The following is a 15,211-nucleotide window of genomic DNA, read 5'->3' on the forward strand; positions in this document are numbered from 1 at the left end:
GAGATTCCATCGGAACCAGCCCTCAAGGGCATTTATCCAGCCCGCGGGCCGTGGAGAAGGTTGAGAGGCGGCGGGCGAAGTGGCCGCTTTGCCTCCGCCTCTCTGGGCTCGGCCAGCGCTTCTCCAGCCTCCGGGATAAGTCCTGCCCTTATCCCGAAGGCTAGAGAAGGGGGGAGGTGGGGGCCGAAGTGGCGCCAAAGCCACTTCGCCCCCCGTCTCAGCCTCCTGTGGCTCACATGGGGGTTCTGTGTGGGTGGTTTGGATCAATTCTATAATTGGTGGGGTTCAGGATGCTCTTTGATTGTAGGTGAACTACAAATCCCAGCAACTACAACTCCCAAATGTCAAGATTCTATTTTCTCCAAACTCCACCAGTGTTCACATTTGGGCATATTGAGTATTTGTGCCAAGTTTGATCCAGATCCATCATTGTTTGAGTCCACAATTATCTCTGGATGTAGGTGAACTACAACTCCAAAACCAAAGGACACTGCCCACCAAACCCTTCTAGTATTTTCAGTTGATCATGGGAGAACTGTGTGCCAAGTTTGGTTCAATTCCATCGTTGGTGGGGTTCAGAATGGTCTTTGATTGTAGGTGTACTATAAATCCCAGCAACTACAACTCCCAAATGACAAAATCTTTTTTTTGAGTGAAGGATGTACATTGGTTTGTTAGGTGTCTTGTGTCCAAATTTGGTGTCAATTTGTCCAGTGGTTTTTGAGTTATGTTAATGCCACAAATGAACATTACATTTTTATTTATATAGAAGTGTGGGTTTTTGTTTTTTGATTTTGAGGGGGGGGGGGGTTTGCACTGCAAATAATATATGTGCAGAGTGCACAGGAATTCATTCATGTTTTTTTCAAATTATAATCCGGCCCTCCAACAGTTTGAGAGACTGTCATGTGGCCTTCTGTTTCAAAAGTCTGAAGACCCCGGATCTAGATCATAGAATCCTAGAGTTGGAAGAGAACTCTTGGGCCATCCAGTCCGACCCCATTCTGCCAAGAAGCTGTTGGAACTAGGAAAATGGGTTTATATATCCAGAGGCGGCCCAAGATGGTACGCAAATTACGCTTTTGCGTAGGGCGCCTATCTGGGGGGGGGGGGTGTGCTCTTGAGAAGCTCCCACACATGGCTTCGCGATTTTTGGGAGACCTGGCTAGGAAGGAGCACTGCGTAGGCTGCATTCCTTCCAAGCCAGACCTCGCGATTCTCACAAGACAACGTTGTCTCGCAGGAGAAGATGCGAGAATCGCGAGGCCATGAGCAAGTCCGGTAATTTTATTGTTATTGTTATTTTATTTTAATTTTATACCCGGGGTACTAGACGACCCAAGGAGCCCCCGGTGGCGCAGTGGGTTAAACCCCTGTGCTGGCAGGACTGAAGACCGACAGGTCGCAGGTTCGAATCCGGGGAGAAGCGGATGAGCTCCCTCTGTCAGCTCCAGCTCCTCATGCGGGGACATGAGAGAAGCCTCCCACAAGGATGATAAAAACATCAAATCATCCAGGCGTTCCCTGGGCAACGTCCTTGCAGACGGCCAATTTTCTCACAACAGAAGCGACTTGCAGTTTCTTAGGTCACTCCTGACACGACCAAAAAAAAAAAAAACTAGACGACCCCCAAAATTTTCTAAAGTTTTCATGCCTAAAAAGTCGTCTAGTACCCCGGTTTTTACGGTATGTGTGTCCCTCAAGAGAGGTGAGTCCCTCAAGAGAGGTGAGGAGGTCAGTATATAAAACTTTTAAATAAATAAATATGTATATGTATATGTATATGTATATGTATATATTAGGGCTGGGTGGTTTCGTGTCGTTAATTCGTAATTCGTTAATAATTCGTTAATTTTTTCAATTACAAAACGATAACGAACCATTCTGGAGCAATTTTTTTAAAAAACGAATCTTTAAACACGTTTTGTAAATGCTTCGTATTTCGTTATTGTATTCGTTTCGTTATTGTTCTGAGGTCGTTTCGTTATTATTTCCGCATGTCTGGGGCAAGTTTTTTGTTTAATTAGTGAAAAAAAATTATAATATCACACCAACAGTCAACAACAGAGGGAGAGGGAAGCTTCAGAAGGTTTTGGAGGTTTTTTAGCGTATTTCGCGGTCACGTCCGCCATTAACGAACCGATTCGTTATTGTTTCGGAAATCGATTTGTTAATGTTTTGTAATTTTTTTCACATTTACGAAATTTCGTAAATATCGAACTTTTTAAAAGGAAAATTTTGTAATTATTTTAAATAACGAAACGCAAAACCCCCCAAAAAACGAATTGATTTTAGAAACAAATTTTTCCGTTGTTACCCAGGCCTAGTATATATATATATATATATATATATATATATATAGAGAGAGAGAGAGAGAGAGAGAGTGATTGGTTTGGGGGAGGCGCCAAAATACTGTTTGCTTACCATTGAAAATTACCTAATAGTAAGAGGAACAGGATTAATAATATTGTAGACAAAACAAGAAAAAAAGGAAGGAAAAAGGAAGAAAAGAGGAATGAAAGAAAGGTGAAAACGCTGTTACCTGCCCATGGGAAGGAAATTACGTCAAAAAGCTGTTTTAGAGAAATTTTTGAAAGGCATACTAGAGAAGGGTGGAGGTCTCAAGAACGACGGTCTCGTTTGTATCTATATGTGTTTAGATAGTATGTCTTTCTTTATGTGAGTGAATGTATAGATGTGCGGGTGTATGTATGCGTATGTTTATGTGTACATGTGGGTGTAGACATGTATATATATGCATGTGTATATATCTGTATACATATATATATAGTTTGGTTTTTGTTCTATGTTCTTCTCTTCCTTTTATTGTCTATTTTTCTTCTTCACGCTCTTTTCTTTCTTCTTGTTATTCTTTTTCTGATTTATGACTTATAGACATGTGATTTTATCGTATATTTGTATACTTGAAAACTTAAAAAAAAGAAAATTACCTAGGGCCGCCTCTATATATTAGGGCTGGGTGGTTTCGTTTCGTTAATTCGTAATTCGTTAATAATTCGTTAATTTTTTCAATTACAAAATGATAACGAACCATTCTGGAGCAATTATTAAAAAAAACAAATTTTCAAAAACGTTTTGTAAATGCTTTGTATTTCGATATTGTATTCGTTTCGTTATTATTCGTTATTATTTCCGCATGTCTGGGCCAGTTTTATGGTTTAATTAGTGAAAAAAAATTATAATATCACACCAACAGTCAAGAACAGAGGGAGAGGGAAGCTTTAGAAGGTTTTGGAGGTTTTTTAGCGTATTTCGCGGTCGCGTCCGCCATTAACGAATCGATTCGTTATTGTTTCGGAAATCGATTCGTTAATTTTTTACCATTTACGAAATTTTGTAAATATCGAACTTTTTAAAAGGAAAATTCTGTAATTATTTTAAATATCGAAACAAAAAAACCCCCAAATACAAATCGATTTTAGAAACAAATTTTTCCGTTGTTACCCAGGCCTACTATATATATCTGTGGAATGACCAGGGTGGGACAAAGGGCTCTTGTCTGCTGGAGCTAAGTGTGAATGTCTCAACTGATGTTGCGTAGTGTGATCTTTGGACACTTTCTTGCTAGGCATTCATTCATTTCTCCTGATGCGATGATGGTATCAAAGTTTCTCGCTTTTCATTATTTATCACGTTGCTTATTCCAAATCTCGCTTTCGGCCGAATTAAGAGATTGGGAAGCGTTCCCTCCTGGGCTTTGAGGGGGGGAAAGGCAGGAAGGTGAAGTTATAGCTAATGATCCCTTTGATTTATATTTTAATTCTAAATGACCAGATCAAGCGCTGTCATTTAGGCAGGCTTTACACTTCTCCTAATCAATCAAAAGAAAGGCTTTCGCGATTATCATTTGCAGTAAAGCGGCACCTGCATCATTCATGAAACCCAAGTCTGGCTCCATCAAATTGATTTTTCTTCCCAACCAAAAAAAGAAGGACTTAATTTGACATCATCTTCATCTCTCGCCTTTCCTCCTCTCGAAATGTGCATGATGCTCCTTGTTCAGAGCAAATCGCTCCGAGTCTGCCTTAAAAGAGAATAAGCAGGATAATATATAATAATCTATATATATAAATTTGTTAGGGGCATCCAACGGAGAAACAAAACTCAAAACCCCCCCAACGAAACTTAACCAAAATTCCCATGCCCATAACACAACCCACAAGGTACAAACATATCTACTCAAAATGAAAAACAACACAACAACACACTCACAAAACGGCAAAACAACAAAACTCAAAAATCCCCCAACGAAACTTAACCAAAATTCCCGTGCCCATAACACAACCCACAAGGTACAAATATATCTACTCAAAATGAAAAACAACACAACAACACACTCACAAAACGGCAAAAGAAGAAACACACACGCAACCCCACTCCCCCCACCGCCGCACACACACACGCAACCCCACACTCCATCACTCCCCCCGCTGCCGCACGCACACACGCAACCCCACGCTCCATCACTCCCCCCGCCGCCGCACGCACACACGGAACCCCACGCTCCATCCCTCCCCCCGCTGCCGCACACACACACGCAATCCCACGCTCCATCACTCCCCCCGCCGCCGCACACACACATGCAACCCCACACTCCATCACTCCCCCTGCCGCCGCACACACACACGCAACCCCACACTCCATCACTCCCCCTGCCGCCGCACACACACACGCAACCCCACGCTCCATCAGTCCCCCCGCTGCCGCACACACACACGCAACCCCACGCTCCATCACTCCCCCGCCCCAATCTTACCTCCTTTTACTTCACGCCACCTCCAAACCCCATCCCGCCCCTTCCCGCCCTGTCAAAATCTAGGAAAGACAGGAAGGAAGGAAAGAAGGAAGAAAGAGAAAGGGAGGTAAAGAAAAAGGGGGAAGGAAGGAAAGTTGGAGAAAGAAGGAAGAAGAAAAGGAAAGAAAAGGAAAGATGGAAGGAAAGGAAAGAGAGACAGCAGAAGAGAAAGAAAAAGGGGGAAGGAAGGAAAGAGGTAGAGAAGGAAGGAATGAGAGACGGAGGGAAAGAAAAAGGGGGAAGGAAGGAAGGAGAGAAGGAAAGAAAAAAGGGAATGAAAGAAGGAAAGAGGGAGTGAAGGAAGGGGGAAGATGTAGAAAAAGAGGGAGGGAAGGAAAGAAGGAAAGAGAGACGGAAGAAAAGAGACCAGAAGAGAAAGAAAAAGGGGGAAGGAAGGAAGGAGAGAAGGAAAGAAAAAAGGGAATGAAGGAAGGAAAGAGGGAGTGAAGGAAGGGGGAAGATGTAGAGAAAGAGGGAGGGAAGGAAAGAAGGAAAGAGAGAAGGAAGGAAAGAGGCCAGAAGAGAAAGAAAAAGGGGGAAGGAAGGAGATAGAGAAGGAAGAGGAGAAGGAAAGATGGGAGGGAAGGAAGGAAGGAGGGAAAGAAGGAGAGAAAGAGGGAAGGTTGGTCACAGCAATGCGTGGCGGGTAAAGGTTGTTATTTCTATGATTATGATGATGATGCTATTCTTCCTCTGAGACCCTTTTAGGGGGAATGGGAGAGGTGTCAGGTCCCAGAGGCAATGCATTGCATTATTGTTATTGTTATGATGGTGGTGAAATAAAAGGAAATAAAAAGCGAAAGAAGGAAGCAAACAGGGAGGGAAGAAAGGCAAAGGAAGAAAGGGGGAGGGAATGAAGGAAAGAGAGAAGGATGAAACCAAGGAGCGAAAGAAGGAAAGAAAGAAAGAAAGAAAGAAAGAAAGAGGTAGAGAAGGAAGAAAGGAGAGAAAGGGGGAGGAAAAGGGGGAAGGAATAGGTAGGGACCTCTCTTTCACAATAGTCCAGATATCTACCTCAACTTTGATAAGTTTTACTATAGGCCACAGCAACGCGTGGCAGGGCACAGCTAGTCTTAATAATAAAGATATTCAAATTAAATATCTTTATTACAGTCATAGGCCAGCATAAGGAGAGTGTCCATGTGCTTGTGGGTGTGGAGACTCTTCGAGTGTGTTAAAATCAGTTGGTGAGTGCGTTAACCGAAAAATGCAAAGCACAAAGCTGATTGGTTGAACACGAGGAAGAACTTCCTGACTGTGAGAGGCGTTCAGCAGTGGAACTCTCTGCCCTGGAGTGTGGTGGAGGCTCCTTCTTTGGAGGCTTTTAAACAGAGGCTGGATGGCCATCTGTCAGGGGTGATTTGAATGCAATATTCCTGCTTCTTGGCAGAAGGGGGTTGGACTGGATGGCCCAGGAGGTCTCTTCCAACTCTAGGATTCTATGATTCTAGGATTCTATGACCCAGCTGCAACCTATCTCTTGCATGCCTCCCCTCTTAATTGCTTTCACCTGTAAACTCTTACTTACAGATTACTCAGCCCTGTAGATTTAAGACTTAGAATCATAGAATTGGAAGAGACCGAGTCCAACCCCATTCTGCCAAGAAGCAGGAATATTGCATTCAAAGCACCCCTGACAGATGGCCATCCAGCCTCTGTTTAAAAGCTTCCCAAGAAGGAGCCTCCACCACACTCCGGGGCAGAGAGTTCCACTGCTGAATGGCTCTCACAGTCAGGAAGTTCTTCCTCATGTTCAGGTGGAATCTCCTCTCTTGTAGTTTGAAGCCATTGTTCCACGTCCTCGTCTCCAGGGAAGCAGAAAACAAGCTTGCTCCCTCCTCCTCCCTGTGGCTTCCTCTCACATAGTTATACATGGCTATCATGTCTCCTCTCAACCTTCTCTTCTTCAGGCTAAACATGCCCAGATCCTTAAGCCGCTCCTCATAGGGCTTGTTCTCCAGACCCTTGATCATTTTAGTCGCCCTCCTCTGGACACATTCCAGCTTAGAGTCAACATCTCTCTTCAATTGTGGTGCCCAGAATTGGACACAGTGTGATTCCAGGTGTGGTCTAACCAAGGCAGGATAGAGCATGGGGAGCATATATATACTAGCCATCCCCTGCCAGGCGTTGCTGTGGCCCAGTCTGTTGATCTGGAAAATAAAGTAATGAGAAAGTGTTGGTTGGTACAACTCCTAAATGTCAAGGTCTACTTTCCTCAAACTCCATCTGTGTTTACATTTGGGCATATGGAATATTTGTGCCAAGTTTGGTCCAGCTCCATCATTGTTTGAGTCCACAGTGCTCTCTGGATGTAGGTGAACTACAACTCCCAAACTCAAGGTCAATGCCCACCAAACCCTTCTAGTGTTTTCCGTTGGTCATGGGAGAACTGTGTGCCAAGTTTGGTTCAGTTCTATCATTGGTGGGGTTCAGAATGCTCTTTGATTGTAGGTGAACTATAAATCCCAGCAACTACAACTCCCAAATGACAAAAATCATAATTTTTTGAGTGCTGGTCACTCCTTGTGTTGTGAGACGTTTTGTTGCCAAATTTGGTGTGATTTCGTTCATTGGTTCTTTTGTTTTTAAGGTACTCATGACGCACAGAGCATTTATATATATACACATACACTCATATACATATGCATGTGTACACATTCATACACAAGTATATATATGCACAAACACACACAAATATACACACATACATATACACATATATACATATACACATGCACACATGCATGAACACATATTTTACACATGCAATACATATATACATACAAATATGCATATAGACAAGTACACACATATGTATGTACACATATAAACATACAAATATATATATACACACACATATATATACATGCAAACACACATATATACACAAATATACACACAAACATATATATATATACATGCAAACACAAATACACACACACACATATACACACAAACACACATATATACACAAATACACACACACATATATACACGCACACATATATACACAAAGATATACACACACATGCACACACATATATATACATGCAAACACAAATACACACACACTTATATATACATATATATATATATATATATACACACGCAAACACACACATATACACAAATATACACACATACACATATATATACACGCAAACACAAATACACATACACATACACACACACATATATATACACACACACATATATATACAAATATATACACACACATACACACACACATATATAAACACGCAAACACACATATATACACAAGTTTACACGCACATACACAAACATATATATACACGCAAACACACATATATACACAAATATACACACACATATATACACGCAAACACACATATATATATACAAATATATACACACACATACACACACACATATATATACACGCAAACACACATATATACACAAATATACACACAAACATATATATATATACACGCAAACACAAATACAAACACATATATATACATGCACACATATATACACAAAGATACACACACATATATACACGCAAACACAAATACACACATATACATGCAAACACACATATATACACAAATACACACACACATATACATACATGCAAACATACATATATATACACAAATATACACACACATATATATACACGCAAACACAAATACACACATATACATGCAAACACACATATATACACAAATATATACACACGCATATATATACACGGAAACACACATATATACACAAATATACACACACACATATACATACATGCAAACACACATATATATATACACAAATATACACACACATATATATACACGCAAACACAAATATACACATACACACAGGATGCTTGCCATAGATGCAGGCGAAACGTCAGGAGAGAATGCCTCTAGGACATGGCCATATAGCCTGGAAAAACCTACAACAACGCAAATAAACATGTGTTTGCAGTTCTGGAGGGACTTGTTGAACTATGTCTTCTCCTGGCCTTGGCAAAGGGGATGTGGCTCCCCAGGTGAAACCCATGAGTCTCTCTCTAGGATGGAATGATTGCATTCAGGTGAGCAGAATTGTGGGCGCCATCCCGGCTGTGGTCGCTAGAGGGCGGTGGCGCGCCATTCTCCTTCTTCTTTGAAAGGTAAGTAAGAGAAGTGACATTTTTTGCATGGGAGTAAAAGCAAAAAAAAATTAGGTGGGGGGGCTTGAGCTGTTCAAAAATGCCCAGAATCTCTGGGCAGGACGTTTTCCTTCCCTTCCCTCCTGATCCAGAGCCTCCCACCCTTTCAGGAAAGGAGGGGAGAGCGCCAACGTTGGGAGCCTGCTCTTCTTCTCCCTTTGCAAGGATGGAGAAATAGAGAGAGTTTGCTTGCAGGAGGAGTTGGGCTGGGAAGAAGGTCACCCAACTCTTTCCCCAAGATTGTTGTGTCTCTTGGGGCAACTTTGCTCCCCTCCAGGTGTGTTGTTGTTGTTGTGCATCACATCCCCATGGATGGATCTCCAAGCTGGTGAAGGAAGAAGCAGAGAAGGCAGCATTGCTCAGCTTGGGAGTCCTCCTGGCTTCTCCTGCCTTCTTCTCTCCAAGCCTGTCTTCTTCCAGACCCTCTCGCCTTCTTCTCTCTCCAAGATGCCCGGCTGGATTTTCTCCTGGAAGGTTGGGACTTCTTCCTTTGGATTGCTGCAAAGGGACGCAAGCAAGGACCTGTGAACCCCTCCACGACTGGCACCTTTGCAGGTAAGGTCCAGGGCTTGCTCTTGGTCTCTTTCTCTCTCTGTGTGTGTATTGTCTATCAGGGATTTCTCTTCGCCCAGTTTGCTTTGTGTTTGTGTTTCGCGTATATGCCGGTAGCCAGAGATGTAGGCGAAATGTCAGGAGAAAGTGCTGCAAGAGCCACACAATACTCCAGCTTATTCTGTTCCCTATGGCATGCATGTCCATCAGGGATTTCTCTTCATCCAGTTCGCTTTGTGTTTGTGTTTCACGTATATGGTGGTACCAAGAAATGTAGGCGAAATGTCAGGAGAAAGTGCTGCAACAGCCACACAACACTCCAGCTTATTCTGTTCCCTACAGCACGCAACTACATCAGGGATTTCTCTTCGCCCAGTTCACTTTGTGTTTTTGTTTCACGTATATGCCATAGATGGAGGTGAAATGTCAGGAGAAAATGCTGCAAGAGCCACACAACACTCCAGCATATTCTGTTCCCTATGGCACGCGGGTCCATCAGGGATTTCTCTTCGCCCAGTTCGCTTTGTGTTTGTGTTTCGCGTATATGCCGGTAGCCATAGATGTAGGCGAAATGTTAGGAGAAAGTGCTGCTGGAACCACACAACACTCCAGCTTATTCTGTTCCCTACTGCACGCGGGTCCATCAGGGATTTCTCTTCGCCCAGTTCACTTTGTGTTTGTGTTTCGCGTATATGCCGGTAGCCAGAGATGTAGGCGAAATGTCAGGAGAAAGTGCTGCAAGAGCCACACAACACTCCAGCTTATTCTGTTCCCTATGGCACGCAGGTGCATCAAGGATTTCTCTTTGCCGAGCTCACTTTGTGTGTGTGTGTGTGTGTTTCACATGTGTGCAAAATGTCAGGAGAAAATGCTGCAAGAGCCACACAACACTCCAGCTTATTCTGTTCCCCACGGCACGTGGGTCCATCGGGAATTTCTCTTTGCCCAGGTCACTTGGTCTCTCTCTCTCTCTCTGTGAATTGTCCATCAGGGATTTCTCTTCGCCCAGTTCGCTTTGTGTTTGTGTTTCACGTATATGGTGGTACCAAGAAATGTAGGCGAAATGTCAGGAGAAAGTGCTGCAAGAGCCACACAACACTCCGGCTTATTCTGTTCCCTATTGCATGCATGTCCATCAGGGATTTCTCTTCACCCAGTTCACTTTGTGTTTGTGTTTCACATATATGCCATAGATGCAGGCGAAATGTCAGGAGAAAATGCTGCAAGAGCCACACAACACTCCAGCTTATTCTGTTCCCTATGGCACTCAGGTCCATCAGGGATTTCTCTTCACCCAGTTTGTTTTGAGTGTTTGTTTTGCATATATAAACCAGTGGACTTAGAAGCAGGCGAAATGTCAGGAGAAAATGCTGCAAGAGCCACACAACACTCCGGCTTATTCTATTCCCTACTGCACGTGGGTCCATCAGGGATTTCTCTTTACTATCTCAATCTAGGGGTTGGGATGCCTGTGGGGCTGTCTGGCTATGTTCCAGAAGTATCATTCTCTCCTGACATTTTGCCTGCACCTATGGCAGGCATCCCCAGAAGGTGTGAGGTTGCCGCTGAGGATGCCTGCCACAGATGCAGGCGAAATGTCAGGAGAGACATTGTGGTCATGAAATGATGTCAAGTTTACTCTGTAGCTCCTCTGAAGATGCTGGTAGCCAGAGATTCAGGAGAAAGGTCAGGAGAAAGTGCTGCTGCCAAGTTTATTCGGTAGATGATGATGATGATTTAATTGACACAAAAACACAGTATGTCACAGCAAATATATGCTGGATTTCCTATCACAAAATCACAAGTTGAAAACTTGTATTTATTATTATTAAAAATAAATAAATAATTTATTATTATTATTATTATTATTATTATTTATTACATCTGGGTTCCTGGGTAGTTCAGGGATTTGTTGGTAAAAGCACTATAAAGGCAGCCAAGTTTGTTCCGTAGCTCCCCTGAAGATGCTGGTAGCCACAAATGTAGGAGAAAGGTCAGGAGAAAGTGCTGCCTGGCCATGTTCTAGAAGCATTCTCTCCTGCAAGAACCACACAACACTCCAGCTTGTTCTGTTCTCTATTGCACATGGGTCCATCAAGGATTTCTCTTTGCCCAGCTCACTTTGTGTGTGTGTTTCACATGTGTGCGAAATGCCAGGAGAAAATGCTGCAAGGGCCACACAACACTCCAGCTTATTCTGTTCCCTATGGCATGCGGGTCCAACAGGGATTTCTCTTCGCCCAGTTTGCTTTGTGTGTGTGTTTTGCATATATAAACCAGTAGACATAGATGCAGGTGAAATGTCAGGAGAAAATGCTGCAAGAGCCACACAACATTCCAGCTTATTCTGTTCCTACAGCATGTGGATCCATCAGGGATTTCTCTTTGGCCAGGTCACTTGGTCTCTCTCTCTCTCTGTGAATTGTCCATCAGGGATTTCTCTTCGCTCAGTTCGCTTTGTGTTTGTGTTTCGCGTATATGCCATAGATGGAGGCAAAATGTCAGGAGAAAGTACTGCAAGAGCCACACAACACTACAGCTTATTCTGTTCCCTACGGCACGTGGGTCCATCAGGGATTTCTCTTTGCCCAGTTTGCTTTGTGTGTGTGTTTCGCATATATAAACCAGTAGACATAGATGCAGATGAAATGTCAGGAGAAAATGCTGCAAGAGCCACACAACACTCCAGCTTATTCTGTTCCCTACGGCACGCGGGTCTATCAGGGATTTCTCTTCGCCCAGTTTGCTTTGTGTGTGTGTTTTGCATATATAAACCAGTAGACATAGATGCAGGTGAAATGTCAGGAGAAAATGCTGCCAGAGCCACACAACACTCCAGCTTATTCTGTTCCTACGGCATGTGGATCCATCAGGGATTTCTCTTTGGCCAGGTCACTTGGTCTCTCTCTCTCTCTGTGAATTGTCCATCAGGGATTTCTCTTTGCTCAGTTCGTTTTTTGTTTGTGTTTCGCGTATATGCCATAGATGGAAGCAAAATGTCAGGAGAAAGTGCTGCAAGAGCCACACAACACTCCAGCTTATTCTGTTCCCTACGGCACGCGGGTCCATCAGGGATTTCTCTTTGCCCAGTTTGCTTTGTGTGTGTATTTCACATGTATGCCAGTAGCCACAAATGCAGGAGAAATGTCAGGAGAAAGTGCTGTCTGGCCATGATCCAGAAGCAATCTCTCCTGATGTTTCCCTGCACCTATGGCAGGCACCCTCAGAGGTTGAGAGGTCTGTTGGAAACTAGGCAAGTGGGGTTTCTCCCAATAAATGATTCCCCCAGGCAGGAAGCAGCCAAGCTTTGAAGCTGCAAGGCTATTCAATGCTAATCAAGGCAATCAATTGCCTCCAAACAGGCAAGAGTTCTTTCTCCCAATCTGGAAATTATTTCACAGATATATAAACTCTACTTGCCTTTTTTCCAACCTCTGAGGATGCCGATAGCCACAGATGCAGGCGAAAGGTCAGGAGAAAGTGCTGCTGGAGCACATTGCCCACGCAGCCCAGAAACCAGGCAGGACTCCAGTCTCATTGTCGAAGGCTTTCATGGCCAGAATCACTGGGTTGTTGTGAATTGTGTGTTGCAGAAGCATTCTCTCCAGACCTTTGAGGTCAAGTTTGTTCTGTAGCTCCTCTGAAGATGCCGGTAGCCAGAGATGCAGGTGAAAGGTCAGGAGAAAGTGCTGCTGAGGCACATTGCCCACGCAGCATGGAAACCACACAGCACTCTGGTCTATTCTGTAGCTCTTCCATGCCTACAAAGGCTGCCAAAACTATTATGTAGATAACGACGACAACAACAGTTGGTTGACCTGACAACCTCTGAGGATGCCTGCCATAGATGTAGGTGAGACGTCAGGAGAGAATGCTTCTGGAACGTGGACATACAGCCCAGAAAACTCACAGCAAGCCAATAGTAGTAGTAGTAGTAATAATAATAATAATAATAATAATAATAATAATAATGCTTGATCTGTTCCAATGTGAACACTGGTGAAGTTTGGGGAATTTGGGAACTTGACATTTGGGAGTTGTAGTTGCTGGGATTTATAGTTCACTTACAATCAAGAACATTCTGAACTCCACCAAGAATGGAATTGAACCAAACTTGGTACACAGAACTCCCATCACCAACAGAAAATACTGGAAGGGTTTGGTGGGCATTCACATTGAGTCTGGGAGTTCTAGTTCACCTGCATCCAGAGAGCACTGTGGACCCGAACAATGATGGATCTGGACCAAACTTGGCATGAATACTCGATATTCCCAAATGTGAACACTGGTGAAGTTTGGGGAATTTGGGAACTTGACATTTGGGAGTTGTAGTTGTTGGGATTTATAGTTCTCCTACAATCAAAGAGCATTCTGAACTCCACCAAGAATGGAATTGAACCAAAGTTGGCACACAGAACTCCCATGACCAACAGAAAATACTGGAAGGGTTTGGTGGGCATCAGCATTGAGTTTGGGAGTTGCAGTTCACCTACATCCAAAGAGCACTGTGGACTCGAAGAATGATGGATCTGGACCAAACTTAGCACGAATACTCAATATGCCCAAATGTGAACACTGGTGAAGTTTGGGGAGAAAGACCTTGACATTTGGGAGTTGTAGTTGCTGGGATTTATAGTTCTCCTATAATCAAAGAGCATTCTGAACTCCACCAAGAATGGAATTGAACCAAACTTGGCACACAGAACTCCCCCGACCAACAGAAAATACTGGAAGGGTTTGGTGTGCATTGGCCTTGAGTTTGGGAGTTATAGTTCACTTCCATCCAGAGAGCACTGTGGACTCAGACAATGATGGATCTGGACCAATCTTGGCATGAATACTCGATATGCCCAAATGTGAACACTGGTGAAGTTTGGGGGAAAAAGAACTTGACATTTGGGAGTTGTAGTTGCTGGGATTTATAGTTCACCTGCAGTCAAAGAGCATTCTGAACCCCGCCAATGATAGAAGTCTCACTTTTGCTTCTGGTCCATCTCAGAGGAAGCAATGGTAGGAGGGTGGAATCTCCTTCCTAGGTCTCTTTTAAACAGAGGCTGCCTGGCCATCTGTCGGGGCTGCTTTGATTGTGCTTTCCTTGCATGATAGAAAGGGGTTTGACATCACTTTAGCTGCTCAATGCGATGTCACCATGGGAGTTGTAGTTTCACAGCCTTCTCTGCTAAAGAGTGCTCGTGTCTCACTAAACTACAACTCCCATGTGTTCATAGAATTGAGCCATGTCCGCCGTGTGCAATGGGTCAAACCCTTGTGCTGCTGAACTGCTGACCTGAAGGCTAGCAGTTCGAATCTGCGGGACGGGGTGAGCTCCCACTGTTAGCCCCAGCTCCTGCCAACCTAGCAGTTCGAAAACATGCAAATGTGAGTAGATTAATGGGTACTGCGTTCCAGGAAAGGCATAAGATGCTCCAAGCTGGAAATGAAAGGAGAAGCCTCTGCCTTTGTTTGGGGAGTAGGGCGGAATATAAATAAATTAATAATAATAATAATAATAATAATAATAATTAGAAACACAACAAGATGAGTCCACAGCAGACACTCTGCTGGCTGTTGTATTGGACCCCACGTCGGACACTTCCCAAGTGTCTAGGACTGTGTGATGTATCGGCGAATAATACGTGCAG

The 15,211-nt window shown here is 43.5% G+C and overlaps 1 protein-coding gene across 1 annotated transcript in view; it reads left to right on the forward strand.

The window, feature by feature from the left end:
- Positions 1-9,015: 9,015 nt before the first annotated feature.
- Positions 9,016-15,211, forward strand: part of IL1RAPL2 (interleukin 1 receptor accessory protein like 2) — a 975,615-nt gene continuing 969,419 nt past the window's right edge. The window contains exon 1 of the mRNA XM_067471687.1: positions 9,016-9,572. The gene's annotated coding sequence lies outside the window, so the exon portion shown is untranslated. The remainder of the gene's footprint in view (positions 9,573-15,211) is intronic.

The sequence above is a fragment of the Anolis sagrei genome, chromosome 10 (genome assembly GCF_037176765.1).
Source record: "Anolis sagrei isolate rAnoSag1 chromosome 10, rAnoSag1.mat, whole genome shotgun sequence".
NCBI classification, from domain to species: Eukaryota; Metazoa; Chordata; class Lepidosauria; order Squamata; family Dactyloidae; genus Anolis; species Anolis sagrei.